We start from the raw sequence: 13207 nt of genomic DNA, 5'->3' as shown, positions 1-13207 counted from the left end.
ATGGTCCTGACACAATCCAAGCCCTTTACACATATCACTTCATTTAATGTGATGAAAGTACTATTTTACAGATCCAAAAATAGATAGATAAAAAAAATGAACTAACCCACTCAAGTACAAATAACCAGCATGTAGAAGCCCTCACACGTGTCTCCAAAGTCCATGGTTTTAGCAACTATCTATAGCACAGCTGGCGTCTACTTGTCTAGTGTCATGCACTTGAGCACAGATTCTATCATTCAATCATTCAACCACTCAATAACAGCATAAAATCCTCTGGGGGGGGGCTGTGTGTGAAAAGGAATTCAGATGTTTTCTCTGACATTTTTGATTACTTCATACCATTCTGGAAGGTTCCAGACAGATACAATAGTAATCAACTGAGAATATACCACTTTCAACCTCTACTCTGCTGTGGAATAGAATATTTGTTTAACTATGTAAAGATGTGTTGCACTTGTTAGTGTTGCAGAATAATTATTTAACTATGCAAAGATGTGTTGCATTTGTTTATGCTGCATTTGTTTCATCATGTAAAGGTGTGTTGCTTTTGTCTATGCTGTATTTGTTTAACTACATAAAGATGTGTTGCTGTTTCACCTTGCCTGCCTAAGGCACCTGATTGGCCTAATATAAAGCTGAACAGCCAATAACTAGGCAGAGGAGTGATAGGCCTGGGTGGTAGCAGACAGAGAAAAAAGGGGAGCCAGCAGGGGGTTGAGGGGGGTAGCAGCCAGACACAGAAGAAGCAGGAAAGCAGGATGGACAGTACACAGATGAGGTAAACAAACCTCAGGGCAACACATAGATTCATAGAAATGGGTTAATTTAAGTTAAAAAAAAAAAAGGCTAGCTAGAAACAAGCCTAAGCTAAGGCTGAGCATGCACAAATAATAATACGTCTACATGTCATGGTTTGGGGCTGGCTGTCCAAGAAAGCCGGCTACACTGCTCTATCTACAAGTTTGGTCTTGAGATGGGCGTGTGATCCTAGTACAGTTGGGTAAAGCAAGAGAGTGGTGAGGGGGAGGAGGTGCTGCAGAGGGGGTGCTCTGGGTGAGGGGGAGGAGGTGCTGCAGAGGGGGTGCTCTGGTTAGGAACCGGAGGAGCAAATTAGGCTCACAGCCTCTTCTCCAGTGCCACTGTCGTCGAACTGACCTGCCTTGGATGACGTAATGCTGTTACTTCAGGAAAATGGGAATGCGCATTCTGATTTCTCTGTTCAGCTTTTTTTCCCCCCATTTCTAATCTGTGACAGACAGCTTAGCCAGTCTTCAGAGTACAAGATGAACTGCTTATGTTTTCATTAAAAATCTGTAAGTTGACAGACTCCCATCAGAAAATGAGGCATTTTGTTCTAGAAGGGTCTGTTTCAAGCATTAGATGGCCTGCTTTCTCTTTCAGTACCTAAGGCATCAATTCATTTAGTCTATAGCCAAATAGTGCTCTTATTTTGACCTGTGCGCTGGAATTCCTGTTTGATGATAGTGAGAACAGCCAGCCAAATGTGCCTCAGAGGTACTTTCTTTCTAAACCAAGAACCTAGAAAAAGGCTTAAATAATCAGGATGAAATAGAAATTACTGGCTCCTGTTAATGAGGTTCAAAATTTATAAATGACAGAAAATGTATGCCTGAAGTATGTTTCTCTTGGATTGATAAATTGATGAAATTGAAATTGCGGTGAGGTACCTAAAGTCATTGATAATTTTCCATGTGAGTACACACAGCATGGTAATTTAGTACTTATCCAGCATCTAATTTTAGCAAGATTCATAGTTCATACTTGTAATTCTCTGTAAACGAGGAGCTAGAAAAATATGTTAGCATGTCGGTGACCTCTAAGGCACAACAGCCGTGAGAGAGAAATCAGATGCAGAGAAAGCTGCCGAGACAGGAAAATCCATGGCTCTGGGTTTTCAGTGACTTTACTAAAACAAGTCAGACTCCCGAGGGAGGAGAGCTGACCTTTGAAAACCGTTCAGCTTGCTGACACCATGATGCTGGCAGGATTCACTGGCTGAAGCCTGCAGAGTGATTTCAAGGTTCTTCAGTGTATCAGTTAAGTTCCTTTTAAATTTGATTATATCTAGTAGGATGCCCGATCCAGAATAGAAGATTCAATAAACATAGGTTCTGAGGAAAATCACAAGTTACTGTTACCCGGGAAAGGTCCAGGTAGAGCTGAACGTATAGAGCAATTGCGTCTGGGGCATGCTACTTCTCCGGGTAACCTGGCTGAACTCATTTACTTCAAAGAAGAGGAAACCAGACAGGAAAGGACAAATTGATTTGCCCAGTATCAAACAGCTCACTGATGGTGCTGACAGGTTCGTAGAGGCATTAAAGATCTAAGTTCCCAAGTGCCTGACCATTTGTGACTTTGTAATCTGAAGACAGTGGGAGCTGCATATACGTGTGAAACACACACACACACTATACAAATAAATATAATAGTAATACTACTAATAATAAAATTTAAAGGAAGATTCTGTTACAGTTTGGAGACAGGAAGATCCCTAGACCTTGCTAGCCAGCCAGCCAGCAAAATAGTGAGTTCAGGAAGATATTTAGGTATAGCAATACTGACATCTGATAGCTGATTAAAGCCCTCAGATGTGAAGTTTGCTTTTGAGTTCTGTTTTACTTTGAAGATTTAATACAATGATCTTTCTAAAATTTGAATTACAACTCATTTTTGTTTCATTTATTGTAATCAAGATGATAGGCTCATTTCAAATAGGTAACTGTCAGAGCATCCAAATATCTATGGTTCTTTAAATATTTGAGGGTTTAAGTAAACATTTAAACGTTTTGTCCACCCACAATAAAGGTCTCCTCCACCCCCTGACGTCAGTCAGTGTCCAACTAGGAGACAGAAACCAACTGGTAATTTGAATGGGAAATTTTAATGTGGCATATTATGCCAGGTGGCACTCTACTAAGAGTTGGCAATAACTCGTAAGAATATTCCAAGTCTCTGAGAGAGTATCCAGACAGAGAACAAACATGGAGACCTTGTCCCCCAGACTGTGGTCCATGCAGCACTGAAGAAGGTACATTTCTAGATCACTAAGATGCAGGAAGTTTGCTTGGCTGGTCACAGCAGGAATGCTCTACATGTGCCAGGTAAACAGTGATCACTTCCCAAAGGCAGATGGGCTGAGCCTGGCAAGTCGGCTCTAGGGATACCTGTGAGGTTGGTTGGGAAGTTGTCTTTAGAAAATCACACTGACATTTTCACAAAAAGCCTCCACATTCAGTCACTACAACTTGGGGTAAGTGGTACTAGGTAAACCCCACATGTCCAGGTGCCAGCCTTGACAGGAAAAAGAAGCGAATGGAAAATAGGAGAAAAAGAAAGAAAAGCTTTGCTCCATTTCTAGGGTCCCTGCAGCTCCCATACTGAAAGGGATTATACTTGTGTTCACTGCAAAGAAGACTTCCGATGTTTCAGCGCCACCCACACTGCATGTGAAGAGCAAACAGTAAAGCTGGGCTTGGAGCAAGAGGACTGTTGGGAGGTCTTTGCTGACTGGTAGAGGCTGCAGTCTCCTCATGGCCTGGGAGTTTGTCTCCATAGCTCGACAACATGGGGCTCCCTCCCTCCAGCAGAATTTCCTGCCTCTACCTGCCCTTATCTAGAGAATGTCCCTGGGCCTGGAGGACTGACCTTATCTGAAAGCTGTCTGTAAACCAGATGCCTGACTTATATTTAGCTTGACCCTAGACACAGATTTCTGTTACTTGTACTAGGATCCTTATGATAGGAGTGTGCCATTTAATGCAAATTGGGGTTTGTCCCCAGGCTTCCCAATCCTATATATTGTTTATACTCTGGAATAAAGTTGAGCTAATTCATGGAAGTCTGTCTCCTGGAGGGCTGTCTCTGTTCTTGCTCATAGGCCGAGTACAAAGCTTTCTGTTGCCGCTTCTGCCTCTTTGCCCTTTCGGACTGATGGCCGATAGGCCGAGAGGGAAAGAGGACCCCCACAGAGGACAATACATATTTAGCTGGCACACTTTTGTATGTAGGGGGATTAGTTCCCACTACACCCTGCTAGGTCAGCATTCAACAGTAGCACTTATTTAAGTGTATTGGCTATATTAGTTGAAGTTGGAGAAACCAACATTAACTATATTTTTTTCAGGTTTAGCTCCACAAAAGTCTTGTTACTTCCCAAATCATCATGATCTGATGTTTGAAAAAGCCTAGCTCTTATTTGTAATGTAAGAAAAATCCTGCTTGTACTGCTTTCCCCATCAGTAATCTATGCAGAGTCTAGTTATGTACATAGATAGAACAAGATAGTCTGGTGCATGGACATGTTTTCTTAAGGAATTACTGCAGATCATGTGGTCAGACCAGTTTGATGTGTCGGCTTTGGGACTTGTAATTCTTTCAGGGTGGTTCCAACAAGGCTGGGAAACAGATAGGGCGAGTAAATGAAGATGCTTTTGTAGGCTAGGGTGAACAGAGAAGATATAAAAGATATATTTAAGGTCTCTTACGGTTTCTTCTCCAGAGTAAGTCTGACTGACGCAAGGCCTTTTGTGTTCTTCATTTTGAAATAATGACCTGATTCTGATCTTCTATGGCGTGGCACCCTTTCACAGCCCGTGTTTCTGAACTATTGCTGCTTTACTCTTGAATTCAGTGCATGTTCTCAACTCCGAATGCACAACCTGAGCCTGATTCTGCTCCTCCCTGGCTTGAATTCTGTTGTCTATGGCCGTGCCTTTACCTAACTGTGTGATTTCACTGCCTCTGCTTTCACAGCTTGCCTACCTGTAAACAGCCCAGAAGTCAAGGTTTTATATTTAAAAGCCTTTATTTGTTCTGTTATCTTTACTGTCATTGATGCCAATTTTAAAGCATAATTAAAGCATAATTTTGCTTCCTTTATCAAGGTATTTCCTTCCATTTTTAGATTTCATGTTTGTGTGTGTGTGTGTGTGTGTGTGTGTGTGTGTGTGTGTGTGTGTGTGTGTGTAGGGGTGTGCCACATGGACGTGGGTGCCTTTGGATGCCTCGTAGTTGAAGTCACACGTGATGGTGAACCGCCCGCCTGACACGGGTGCTGGGAACGAAACTCTGGTCTTGCAGAAGAGCATCAAGTCATCTTAAAAACTAAGCTGCCTCTCCATCCCACTCAACAACACTAAATCTTAAAAGATGGCAGAACTGCCAGGCGGTGGGGGCGCACGCCTTTAATCCCAGCACTCGGGAGGCAGAGCCAGGTACCTCTCTGTGAGTTAGAGGCCAGCCGGGTCTACAGAGTAAGATCTAGGACAGGCACCAAAACTACACAAAGAAACCCTGTCTTGAAAAACCAAAAACAAACAACAACAACAACAACAACAACAAAAGATGGCAGAATTAGGCCAGGCAGTGGTGGTACACGCCTTTAATCCCAGCACTTGGGAGGCAGACTCAGGCGGATTTCTGAGTTTGAGGCCAGCCTGGTCTCCAAGGTGAGTTCCAGGACAGTAAGGACTAAACAGAGAAACCCACTAAACAGAGAAACCCTGTCTTAAAAACTAAAAACAGAAGAAAAGAAACAACAGAAAAAAAGAAAAGATGGCAGAATCAAATCCTGACGGAGATTCAGGATCGCGTTCCTTCTTTAGGTACGCACACTGTGTTGGCTGCTCATATATGCAGCCCACACTGTATAAAACTGTCTGCGGCAACTCGATAGAGATGAGAGGTTTACATTCCAGAAGAACTGAAAAAATATGCGGCTTTTTCTTTTTTTTTTTTTTGGCTTAGAGTCTGACATTTCTTCAGTTGACAGGAGAGAGGATTGCCATAACTTGGAAATACAAGAATCTATGGATGTGGACCCTCAGGTAGCAAAAGGAAGAAAGGGTGGGCAAAGAGACAGGGCGAGTGGACTCCTGGGACACCTGGCTGTCGACTGCACAGAGCATTCACAATATGGTTGAGCTTGGTACTGATTTTCAAGCTTGATGCTGTGGCTTGGATCTTGAATACTGTGTGTTGTGTCTGCCCGCTCCACCCTGCCTAAGCCCACACATTAAGAAACTACTTAGTTTCCAGCCTGGAAAAAAAAGGGGGGCGGGTAATGATTTTGAGAGGTGTAGCCAATGGGAAGGACTTAGGTCAGTGTGGGAGCCTGGAAGACTTTGGCCTCTTCCTCTTCTTTTCTGCTTACTGGATGTGTGAGGTGGCAGGTTCGCTTTGTGGCATCTGTGATCAGACAGATGTGCTGTCCCAGCTGTTTGCATTTAAAGTATTACCCCAGTTGGTTGTTACATGCAGTCAGCATCGCAAACTCTGTGACATCCTGTGTCTTTAAAGACCTAAAAGGCGGTCCAGGGAAGTGGCAGAACCAGTTCCACAAGGCTGTCCTCTTACCTGGACATGGGCTCTCTGGAATGCTTGTGTGTACCCATGTACACACAATTAAAATAAGTAAAATAAAAAAATTAAAGTCTTGAACTGGAAAAGTAAGTATTTATAGCCCACAAAAAGCCGCTCTACTGCAGCACAAATAAATGCTGCATAAATGAATATGAAAACGATACCAAATATTTAATTGTAAATATTTTATGTATATTGAAGTATTTCTAGATATTCTATTTATATTAGAAATTAGGATGAGGGAAGCATAAATTCAAAGCATCTACCTATCTATTTTTAGAACCACAAATAAAATACTGTGTTGTCATCATATTTAAATTTCCTGTAGCAAACACACTCAGAACTATAAATTGGGAGTAAGACTCAGGAGGCCTGGATACGCCCTGTGACCTCCCGCTAGTGATTAACTGCTGTTGGAGCTGATGGCTGTGTGGGTGAAGGTGAAGATGGGTGTTAATTAGATTGCCTTGAAATGGAGCAGCTCCACAAAAGGCTAATCTTGGAAATGTGGAGATTCTTTTTATTACCTTAACACCTAGTTTGCAAATTTCAATGAAAGAAAGGGGCAGGAAGCTAGCGTGTATTGTGTACCTCTTCCAGGCTGGGCTATTTTCCTTTTATTTTCACAATTATCCTGTAAATTTGATATTTTCCAGGTGACAAGGCAGGCCCAGAGACAGTAACTGGGTCACAGTAAATAGTAGATGTGTTAGTTGTCAGGTGTGTAGTTAGGGTTCTTTCGGGGAACAGAACGGACAGAATGAATCGATCTTACAAAGGAGACTTATTAGATACACTTACAGGACAGTGACCATCTGCATGATGCCAGCTTTCTACGTGCTGGAGAGGCTGAGAACCCACAACCTGCTCATCCGCAAGACTAGATGCTTCAATTTAGTGCTGAAGGTGTGAAGCTCCTTTGGTTTTTTCAGTCCACATTGGAAGGCTGAAATCTGGGTTCTAGTACCAGTGAAGGATGGTCAGAGTGGCAGCCATGGAGCAGATGCGTTCACCAGGAAGGATGAAAACGGCAGGCGAACACAGCTCTTCTTTTTTCCTCAGTCCTTTTGGTTTTTGGTCGCCATATGAAGGTGCTGCCTGCTCTGGGGCAGGGTTCTTCCCCCTCAGTTAGGCCTCTCAGGAAATGCCCTCACAGACTACCCCAGAGGCTTGTCTCTTGGTTGACTCCAGATCCAATCAGGTTGACAACAAAAGTTAACTACCAAGTACCACCTCAGGTATATCTGTCTGCTGTCTGCGTGCGTGCGTGCGTGCGTGCGTGCGTGCGTGCGTGCGTGCGTGCGTGTGTGTGTGTGTGTGTGTGTTGTGGACTTGATACGCATGCTGTGTTTCTCAGAGGGCAGATGGGACTTTGCATCCACAAAGATTACATTCTACACAAAAAGATGGATGACAATTATTTAAGAATGGACAAACGAATATTTTTAAAACACACACACACACACACACACACACACACACACACACCAAAACAAAACAAAAACCCCACAAATGAATAAATGAGTTACATACAAAATACATTTTAGGTAGATATTTATCTTCAGTCATGGCAGTAGACCATGCTCCCTGTTTCCCAGCATCTCTCACTATCCTCTGTGTATTCTTTGGCTATTTACATTTTGCAACATACTACTTCTTTCCCTGTGTAGCTGAGGAGCCAAGTGCTGACCCTGATGCCAGATACCCTGCAAGCCTTTTAGCTGCAGCTCCTGGCCTGGCCGTCTTAGTTTAGGCAGAGGGTCAGATTAATTGAATTCTGAAGATGGCCAACAGAGCTCAGGGAGATGCGTTGTGTTTGAACCTGTTTAAGTCCAGTTAGGTAGGACTGGAATAAAACAGTAAGTTCTGTTGAGGCTAGAAAGAAATAACTTAAAATACGTCATCTGGGAGAATGTGAACACGGCAGAGGTAGGGAACTTACTTTCTGCTCCAGACAAGCAGTATCAACAGAAGACAGGTCTAATTAGAAGAGAAGATTTACTAGATTGGTTTACATTGATTGGCATGGTTTAGATCAGACTGGCCCCCATGAACTCATATGTTTGAATACTTGGTCCCCAGTTGGTGTAATTGTTTGGGAACAGTTAGCTGGTGTGGCCTTGTTGGAGGAGGGTGGGCTTCGAGATTTCAAAAGACTTGGACAATTTCCAGTGTTCTCTCTGCGCATGGTTGTGGTTGTGCTCTGCCATCATGGACTCTGACCTTTATACTGGAAGCCAAATCAAATGCTTTCTTTTATAAGTTGCCTTGATCATGGTGCTTTATTACAATAGAAAAGTAACTAAGACGGTGAACAAAGGCTGAACAGTCCCACAATGGTTGTAGGCCTGAGAGCTAGAGACCAATAGCTTCTCAGTCTTAGAACTAGCAGTCTCAGAATAAAAAAGAACCAAAGATGCATCATAGTTGGTGCAAATTAGTCTTCAGAGGCTGAAAAATCTGGTTAAGCAGGCCATGGAGGCAGCAGGCAAAAACAAATAAACAAACAAAAAAACCAATCAACTAACCAACCAAACAACAACAACCAACCAAACAAAAAAAAACCCCACCTATGTAGTAAGTTGAGTAGAGATGGTCGTGTAGGAGCCTCCCACTTCTTTTGATTTTTTTTTTGGGGGGGGGGACAGGGGGTTTCGAGACAAGATTTCTCTGTGTAGCTTTGCACCTTTCCTGGAACTCACTCTGTAGCCCAGGTTGGCCTCGAACTCACAGAAATCCACCTGTCTCTGCCTCCCTAGTGCTGGGATTAAAGGTGTGTGCCACCACCGCCCGGCCTTTTGATTTTTTTATTCCATTCTGGAACCCCCAACCTGCTGAAGGGTGTTACTCTCATTTAGACAAATATTCTCCACTTTGTTTCCTGACCCACATGCCAATCATCTCTGCAAATGCACTCACAGATACACCTAGAACTTGATTATGAATTTCTAGTTATCTTTCAATATAGCCAGGCTGGCAAGTAATATTCAGCTTCACAGCCACCTTCTGCCTTTCTCCTCAGAGATTTGGCCATAAGAGCCTTTTTCTGCTCCGTCTTCCTTGAAGATGGGTTATAAGTCACTGCACAGGTGTTCTGCTTTATACACAAAGGGAAAGAAGCTTGGAGAGAGAGGTCATTGAAAATCTGAACGAGGAGGTTTTTCTGAGCACCCTGTACCCTGGTTATTTCCTTTACATCAGACCTTTTATTCATAACTGCACAAAAAAGAAATGTTTTTTTTCCCTGCTCTTCCTTTCTGAAGCTCATGTCACACAAAACTTATTAAATGAATTTGCATAATTTTCCCTTGTTAATCTGCCTTCTGTTGCAGAGCTGTCGGCCATGATCTTGTGACAGATGAGAAGCATAATCATTCTATCTCTATAGTTCTCACATCTCAGTCAGATTCGCTCTGGCTACACTCTCAGAGTTAACGCCATAGGTTCCCAAGACTGTATTTCTGAATTTTCAAAGGGACTGAGTGCCACAGATCATTTCCAAACGTTTATTCTGGGGAGTCTTACCCCTATAATTAAGACTTAAGACTAATCGAATCATTTAAGTAGCTCTTAAAGGAAAATTTGGCAGAAATTCTACAAAAATGGACATTTGAATATCAATTTCTAAAATGAAAGCTGTAGGTCTGGTTAGTCTGAACTACAAAAAGTGCCAAAACAAACAATTTTATAAACTGTCACTGACTGAAGAACTGATGAATTGAAGATGGGACAGTGACAAGGACAATGTTTGATGGGGTAGGAAAGCGGAATGGGTGTATGATACTCATAGGTCATGTTCTCATTACTGAATGTGGTGGGAATAGTGATTGTTTTCAGTAAGAGCTAGCTAAATGGAAAATAGAACTTTGTTATTAATATTGAAATTAGCTCACATATTACTTTGGGAACTTCCCCTTCTAATTTATCCTTGATCGACTTTCTCTTTCTTTAGACATGATTTATTAGACACACATGTTCTATGCATTACATTAGATATACTTTTATAAATTAACTCAGGCTCAAAGCTTATTAACAGGACCTATTGTGTCTAGATGGTACCGACTTTCATATTTTTCTCTATATACTGAAGGTACTATGCTGTTGCCAGAGACACTGACATCATTATTACTGAATTTCCCTGGAGCTGTAGTGTGCACAGCAGATTCTAGAGTTACTTTTAAGCAGGGAAACACAAGCCATGCTCTGTTCGCAGACTGTGCACTAAAGAAATAAAATGCTAGGGGCAATCTTGGCAGGGCCTGAGCTAGCGTCTTTGTTTGCAAGTACAGTCAAAAAAAGCATCAAGAAGGCGAATGGGTTTGTATTCAGAGAGTCTTGGTTAGACTGAATGCTCGGGCAGGCACTTTGATGGGGTGGAAAAAATCAATCAAGGAGCTTTAATGACAGACATATTGCAGATTTTTTTTTCTCCCAATAAGGGAATGTGTACTTCCTTCCAGGTGTTGCATCAACAAAGGAACAGATCTGGTGAGCACAGTTCTGGCTGGTTATTAGCTGACACTCAACCTTTGCCGCAGCCTTTGTGTTGTGTACATCGTGAGCAGCATTTTATGGTACTACTGATATGAGGTATGAAAGAATTTCATCTTGAGATTTTCTATTTTGTATGTTTACAGCTAATAAATAGTAGAGGGGGAAAATCTCTTTTCCTAACTAGAAACTCTAAAAAGAATAGCAACATCCAATTTTGATAGGTCAGTCAGTGACCTTTGCACTGCAGAACAAAATTTACTATGAATTCCGAGGTTGGGCCACAAGGTCTGTGGGTTTTCAGAGAAAGAAAGTAAAGGTATTTTCTGGAAAGCGGATTACTGAGATTTCACTTGAGAGTCAGCGAATGACTGGCAGGTGCAAACACTTGAGGCCTGAAGAGGCAAGAGGAGAGCATGTGATTCCTAGACTGACATGTGTCTTTAGGTCTTGGTAGTAAGTGGCTGGATATTAGTGGGAAGAAAATGGGACATGTGAACATTTTAAAATATTAATATATTAATATTTGCACAATCAGAAGTCAATGTAAACAGATCCAGTCACCATCATCCATTGTTTCATAGTTTCATAGTACCAAGACTTGACAGGCCAGGCTGCAGCTAGAATTTCTGAACTTAGTCACATTCTATTTCTTCAGCTTAAATTATACAAGCAAGTGTGTGTGTGTGTGTGTGTGTGTGTGTGTGTATTTTCAAGACAGGGTTTCTCTGTGTAGCCCTGGCTGTCCTGGAACTAGCTCTGTAGATCAGGTTGGCCTCCAACTCAGAGAGATCTGCCTTCCTTTGCTTCTTGAGTGCTGGGATTAAAGGTGTGCGTGAGCCTCAGTAGTACCATCTATCAAAGGGGTTCATGATTGGACTTGGAATGTAGATCTGTTGGTAGAGTGCTTGCTTAGCATGCAAGAAGACCTGGGTTTGACTCTCCAGCACTGAATAAAACTTGGTGTGGTAGTACACCTGTAAGTGTAACTACCTGTAAGTTAGGTAAGTCCTAACACTCAAGAGGTAGAGGCAGGAAGATGAGAAGTTCAAGGTCACAACCGCCCCTTGAGGGTGACAGGAGGGTGGAAGCATGAGGCGGCTTGACAAATATTAGCTGCTGTGGTCCTTGGCCCATCCAAAGTACAGAAAGGGCCCGTGGCTCCCAGTCTGTGCAGAACAGTCCCGGGGGCATGCTGCCACCACCCAGCTTGCAAATCTATTCTTTGAAAAAAAAAAAAAAAAATAAGGGAGGAGGATTAGTTTATAATCTTAAAGCTCTGATCTGTTCTCTTTCAGCTTTTTTCAAAGAAATGAAGCATTTAGTTTCAATCATGCAATTTTGTGTTCTATATTTTTGTTTATGTTCCATAATAATCATTTATAATAACTGAAAAATAGTCATTGAGTAGATATACAATGCTTTAAGTGCTTTCCAATATTGATTTATTTTTAGCCCATTGTCCTTTTAAAAGAAGACTACGTAAGTGCATCATCAAGATACATTTGGTCTTTTTTATTTCATTAAAAACAGTTTCTTTCTGTCTCATTTTCCCTTTTAACGAGTAGCCTATGTTTGTAGCTTACATTCTAAAATCTATAAGGCTAACATAATTATAGGAATTGTATTAGTTATTATTTTAATGAGCAGTACTCAAACCCTCCAGACTTTCAGAATCACCTAGGTTGTTTATCTCTGGGCTCCATCCTCAGATATTCTAATTAGGTTGATCTAGGTGAGGGAGAGGCATTCTCACGTTGAAGATTAGAGACTCCATGTAGGTAAACACTTTCTAGGGAAATGTAGCCTGTCTCTACTGTTAGCAGGGTTAACCATAGGGTGCTGGAGGCCTGCATTCAGATAAAAATAAAAGCTCAGCTGGTATAGTCCCATGACTCTTGTAGCTGTAAGTTTACAGTCTAGTTTGGCTTTATTCCCACTCACCAGACAGTGCAGAGGATGGTAAGAAGAAAAGAATGAAGGTTAACATCTAGTTCTGAGCTGGAAGACAGAGGGAGGCGAGGCCTGCCTCCATGTGTGTATGATGATGAGGGGCACAAGGAAGAAGCTGTAGAGAGGACTTGGTGATCGTGAGGATCACGTGATCTCGGGATCACTTGGCGGTTTCAATAATAACGGAGTAATCAGTATATATCTGGTTGACTTTATAGTTTGATGAATCTAAAGGCTTAAACTTATGCTCAACAGTTATCCTTCCCTACAAAGAAAACCAGCTTTCCACCTTATCAGAATAAAACATCTGTGTGCTTATCACACTTCCCCCCAAAGCACCAGAGAATAAAAGCGTGATAAGAACTCAGTATGTTTG

The sequence above is a fragment of the Peromyscus leucopus genome, chromosome 4 (genome assembly GCF_004664715.2).
Source record: "Peromyscus leucopus breed LL Stock chromosome 4, UCI_PerLeu_2.1, whole genome shotgun sequence".
In the NCBI taxonomy this organism is placed as follows: domain Eukaryota; kingdom Metazoa; phylum Chordata; class Mammalia; order Rodentia; family Cricetidae; genus Peromyscus; species Peromyscus leucopus.
The sequence above is the reverse complement of the archived record's forward strand: the minus strand, read 5'-3'. Positions refer to the sequence as shown.